This window comes from Eleutherodactylus coqui, chromosome 1, assembly GCF_035609145.1.
Source record: "Eleutherodactylus coqui strain aEleCoq1 chromosome 1, aEleCoq1.hap1, whole genome shotgun sequence".
Taxonomy (NCBI): domain Eukaryota; kingdom Metazoa; phylum Chordata; class Amphibia; order Anura; family Eleutherodactylidae; genus Eleutherodactylus; species Eleutherodactylus coqui.
In genome coordinates this window covers 23,467,804-23,473,449 of record NC_089837.1, presented here as the reverse complement: position 1 = coordinate 23,473,449, position 5,646 = coordinate 23,467,804, and positions in this window count along the sequence as shown.

The window sequence follows — 5,646 nt, the reverse complement described above, 5'->3', positions numbered from 1 at the left end:
CGTTTTGTGTCATCCATTGTTCTTATTAAGCCAACTGTTCACACGGGCGCCATACGGTTTATCGTTACTCTTCTGATGGTTGCATATCATTTTTATAAAGTCATGAAGTGCTAATGCTCCTCAAAGAGGAACACACGTGACCGGCTTTCGTTATGTGCGACCCATAAGGTTTCATAGGGCACAAGCCACCAGCTCGTAGGGGAGCATCAGGAGGCTGAGGGCAATTTTCCCCCTCTTTAGGTTCGCCAGATGATCCGCTTTCCTTCTACAGCTGCTTCTTGTGGAGCTACTTGAATCATCCCTCGTTCTCCATCTTCCCCCTCGGACATTCCAAGGTGCTGCTGTCGCCCCATCGGTGGTCCTGCAGCACATTTGCTTAGTTTTACTACTGTATTAATTTTAGTAGCTTGGTTCTAGTGTTGTAGCTACTGTATGTACTAAGCTTTTGGTATTAAGTTCATTTGTGCTCTATTCACTGTATTTTGGTTATGAGCTTGGTGCTGTATTTTTGTGCTCAGTCCTGCTATTGTATCTATTGTGGCAAGTTTGGAGTCACTCGCCTGCGGATCTCTGACCTCTCAGACAGGAAAATTGCGTACCCCACGTGTAGAAATGCTCCAGAGACGTGGATTCTCTTTAAGGGTGGACACCCACTGGCGATATCTTCTTTCTTGCGCTGAGAGAGCACGTCAAAACTCTCGCCTCGCGGCGCAAGAAAGACACCGAAATACAACCGACATATCGCCAGTGTTTGCAATGGGGCCAGCGGGCGCAGCGCTAGACCCATTGAAAACATAGGGAGAATACCACGGACTTCTGCCACAGCTGTGGCAGGAGCTTCCTTCCACGGGGATGAAAGAATCCTCTGCCACAGCTGTGGCAGAAGTGTAGAATGATATCCGATTGCTTTCAATGGGATCAGCACTGCTGCCGATCCCAGTGAAAGCAGTGCTTTCTGGCAACCCCCGCAGTATGATTATCGGGGAAGGGCTTGAAATATAAGCCCTTCCCTGAAAATCAATAAGTGGTTAAAAAAAAAAAAATTACTCACCTCCTCGCCGCATCCTCCGGCTGGCTCCCCGTCACTGCTGTCCAGCACTTTCAGCAGGCGGGGATTTAAAAATCCCCGCCTCCTGAAAGGGCTGTGCTGATTGGCTGAGGGCTCAGCCAATTACAGATAGTGCTATTCATGAATGAAGAGCTAAGCACTATCTTAGCTGGACAGCAGTGACGGGGAACCAGGCGGAGGATGCGTCTGAGCAGCGGAGACGTGAGTAATTTTTTTTTTTTACCACTTATTGATGATTTTCAGGGAAGGGCTTATATTTCAAGCCCTTCCCCGAAATTCATACTGCAGGGTTTGCTACAAACCACTGCTTTTAATGGGACCGTCAGCAGCGCCGATCCCATTGAAAGCAATGGAATAGCATGCTGCACTTCTGCCACAGCTGTCACAGCTGTGGCAGAAGTCCGCGGCATTCTCCATTTCTTTTCAATGGGGCTAGCGCTGCTGCCGCTGGCCCCATTAAAAAGACTGGCGATATCCCGGCGTGATGCCGTTTTCTTTTTTCCGCACTGTGCTGCGAGACTTTTCCCTTTTACTCTCGCAGCGCAGTGGAGAAAGAAACAACAGTGAGTGTCCGCCCTAAGACTAGCACCTGCCAGCATTTATTTCACAGCAAACGGCATACACTAACAAAGTCCATGTGCAATCCTGGGTTCACCACCCACTGGGTCACAGTCACTACCCCACCCGGGGTGTCTAGAGGGCGTCTTCCTCTATCAGACATGCGACTGACCGAAAACTGGTCCACACGGATCACGCTCCCAGTTCCTGACGCGGCATCACCACTGCTTCCACTGGTCCACACTGGACCCCAGGCTTTCAGCCTTTCCAGCTCACCTGAGCTGTAACTTTCCCCTTGCTTCTGGCAGGAACTGGCTTAAATGCAACCTTTTCCTGCCACACCCATCAGGTGTTAACCCTAGCACCAGAAGTCCTGTCTGCAGCCCTCTACAGGCCATTCTGTGTACTACACTACTACACTATGTACTGAACTTGGTTCTGGGGCTGTATTTATGTAGAAAAAGTAAAAAACAGCTCACCCATACCGGACACTATCCTACAATCTAAGGATCATGGTTCAGGGGAGGAAGCCACCTCAGCCATGGATGGACCCAATTCCAAACCACACGATTTTTTCCAAGACTCAAATAAAGTTAAAAACTAGTTCTTTTTTCCCGTCGGATTTTATGAATTCAGTGTTTTTAAGGATGGTATTATAAAAGGCTTGTTAACTTCATATGATTGCTGTATTGATGTACTAAGCTTGATTCTGGTGCTGTATCTATGTACTAAAGTGGGTTTGTGCTCTATTTACTGTAATTATGTTATGAGTTTTTGGTGCTGCATTTGTGACCGATCCTGGTACTGTATTTATGTACTGAGGTTGGTTGTGTTACTGTATTTATATCACAGCCTTGATTCTGGGGCTGTATTTATGTTATGAGCTTGGTTCTGTACAGTATAGACCAAGCTGTTCTGGTGCGGCTATGCTGCGATCTTGCTACACAAGCAAAATCCAAGGAGACGTCTTATCAGTATAATACACTGTTTTTTTTCTAAGGCCGGTACTCCAACTACATGTAAGTCGCATCTGGTCTTCAATGACATGGTATTTTATTTTTTTTTGTCCAAAAGAAAGAAAGTGGATCGCAACAAAGCAAAGCTGCAGTAATGGTGCCTAAATGTGCCATATAGCATTGCCCAAAATCATGCTCTACAGTAGATGCATAAACCATCAGACTGCACCTACTCATTTGTACCCCGGAGTGAATTTTGTAAATTCTACCATAGGAGGAGAGATCTTTTTTAAGGCCACCTCATACTTAGACACGGAGAAGATAGTGAGGCAGTCCAAGAGATTTGCACCTTCTTGTGTCACTGCTGTCTTTAGTTGTGTATTAAGAACTAGAGATGAGCGAGCACCAAAATGCTCGGGTGCTCGTTACTCGAGACGAACTTTTCGCGATGCTCGAGGGTTCGTTTCGAGTAACGAACCCCATTGAAGTCAATGGGCGACCCGAGCATTTTTGTATATCGCCGATGCTCGCTAAGGTTTTCATTTGTGAAAATCGGGGCAATTCAAGAAAGTGATGGGAACGACACAGCAACGGATAGGGCAGGCGAGGGGCTACATGTTGGGCTGCATCTCAAGTTCACAGGTCCCACTATTAAGCCACAATAGCGGCAAGAGTGGGCCCCCCCCCCTCCCAACAACTTTTACTTCTGAAAAGCCCTCATTAGCAATGGATACCTTAGCTAAGCACCACACTACCTCCAACAAAGCACAATCACTGCCTGCATGACACTCCGCTGCCACTTCTCCTGGGTTACATGCTGCCCAACCCCCCCCCCCCCTGCACGACCCAGTGTCCACAGCGCACACCAAATTGTCCCTGCGCAGCCTTCAGCTGCCCTCATGCCACGCCACACTCATGTCTATTTATAAGTGCGTCTGCCAGAGGAACCGCAGGCACACACTGCAGAGGGTTGGCACGGCTAGGCAGCGACCCTCTTTAAAAGGGGCGGGGCGATAGTCCACAATGCTGTACAGAAGCAATGAGAAATCCAATCCTGTGCCACCTCCATCTGGAGCTGCACACGTGGGCATAGCAATGGGGAACCTATGTGCCACACACTATTCATTCTGTCAAGGTGTCTGCATGCCCCAGTCAGACCGCGGTTTTTTATAAATAGTCATAGGCAGGTACAACTCCGCAATGGGAATTCCGTGTGCACCCACAGCATGGGTGGCTCCCTGGAACCCACCGGCTGTACATTAATGTATCCGATTGCATTGCCCATCACAGCTGAGGTAACGTCGTGCTTAATGCAAGTGGGCTTCGGCCCACACTGCATGCCCCAGTCAGACTGGGGTTCTTTAGAAGTGGAAACAGATGCATTTACAACTCCCTGTGGACCCACAGCATGGGTGGCTCCCTGGAACCCACCGGCGGTACATAGAAATATCCCATTGCAGTGCCCAACACAGCTGATGTAACGTCAGCTGTAATGCAGGTGGGCTAAAAATTAATTTGATTACACTGTAGACGAGGGCCCACAAAAATTGCTGTATCAACAGTACTAATGTACATCAGAAAAATTGCCCATGGCCAACCAAGAGGGCAGGTGAAACCCATTAATCGCTTTGGTTAATGTGGCTTAATTTGTAACTAGGCCTGGAGGCAGCCCAGTTAAAATAAAAATTGGTTCAGGTGCAAGTTTCAACGCTTTAATGAGAATTGAAACGTATAAAAATTGTTTAGAAAAATTATATGACTGAGCCTTGTGGGCCCGTTCGGTGTGATTATGTGAGGTTTCAGGAGGAGGAGCAGGAGGAATATTATACACAGATTGATGAAGCGAAAAGGTCCCCGTTTTTTATGGGGATACAGAACGATGCTTCCATCCGCGGGTACAGCCTACGTATTGCTTAGGTATCGCTGCTGTCCGCTGGTGGAGAAGAGAAGTCTGGCGAAATCCAGGCTTTGTTCATCTTGATGAGTGTAAGCCTGTCGGCACTGTCGGTTGACAGGCGGGTACGCTTATCTGTGATGATTCCCCCAGCCGCACTAAACACCCTCTCTGACAAGACGCTAGCCGCAGGACAAGCAAGCACCTCCAGGGCATACAGCGCGAGTTCAGGCCACGTGTCCAGCTTCGACACCCAGTAGTTGTAGGGGGCAGAGGCGTCACGGAGGACGGTCGTGCAATCGGCTACATACTCCCTCACCATCCTTTTACAGTGCTCCCGCCGACTCAGCCGTGACTGGAGAGCCATAAAGCAGTCAAGGGCCTTAAAGAGTGTTGCCCTGCCTGTGCTGTACATGCTGCCTGATCTCCGCGCCTCCCCTACTACCTGGCCCTCGGAACTGCGCCTTCTGCCACTAGCACTGTCGTATGGGAATTTTACCATCAGTTTGTCCGCAAGGGTCCTGTGGTATAGCAACACTCTCGAACCCCTTTCCTCTTTGGGTATGAGAGTGGAAAGGTTCTCCTTATACCGTGGGTCGAGCAGTGTGTACACCCAGTAATCCGTAGTGGCCAAAATGCGTATAACATGAGGGTCACGAGAAAGGCATCCTAACATGAAGTCAGCCATGTGTGCCAGGGTACCTGTACGCAACACATGGCTGTCCTCACTAGGAAGGTCACTTTCAGGATCCTCCTCCTCCTCCTCCTCCTCCGGCCATACACGCTGAAAGGATGACAGGCCAGCAGCATGAGTACCCTCACCAGTGGGCCAAGCTGTGTCTTCCCCCTCCTCCTCATCTTCCTCCTCCTCCTCACCGCGCTGAGATATAGACAGGAGGGTGCTCTGACTATCCAGCGACATATTGTCTTCCCCCGGCTCTGTTTCCGAGCGCAAAGCGTCTGCCTTTATGCTTTGCAGGGAACTTCTCAAGAGGCATAGAAGAGGAATGGTGACGCTAATGATTGCAGCATCGCCGCTCACCACCTGGGTAGACTCCTCAAACTTTCCAAGGACCTGGCAGCTGTCTGCCAACCAGGCCCACTCTTCTGAAAAGAATTGAGGAGGCTGACTCCCATTGCACCGCCCATGTTAGAGTTGGTATTCCACT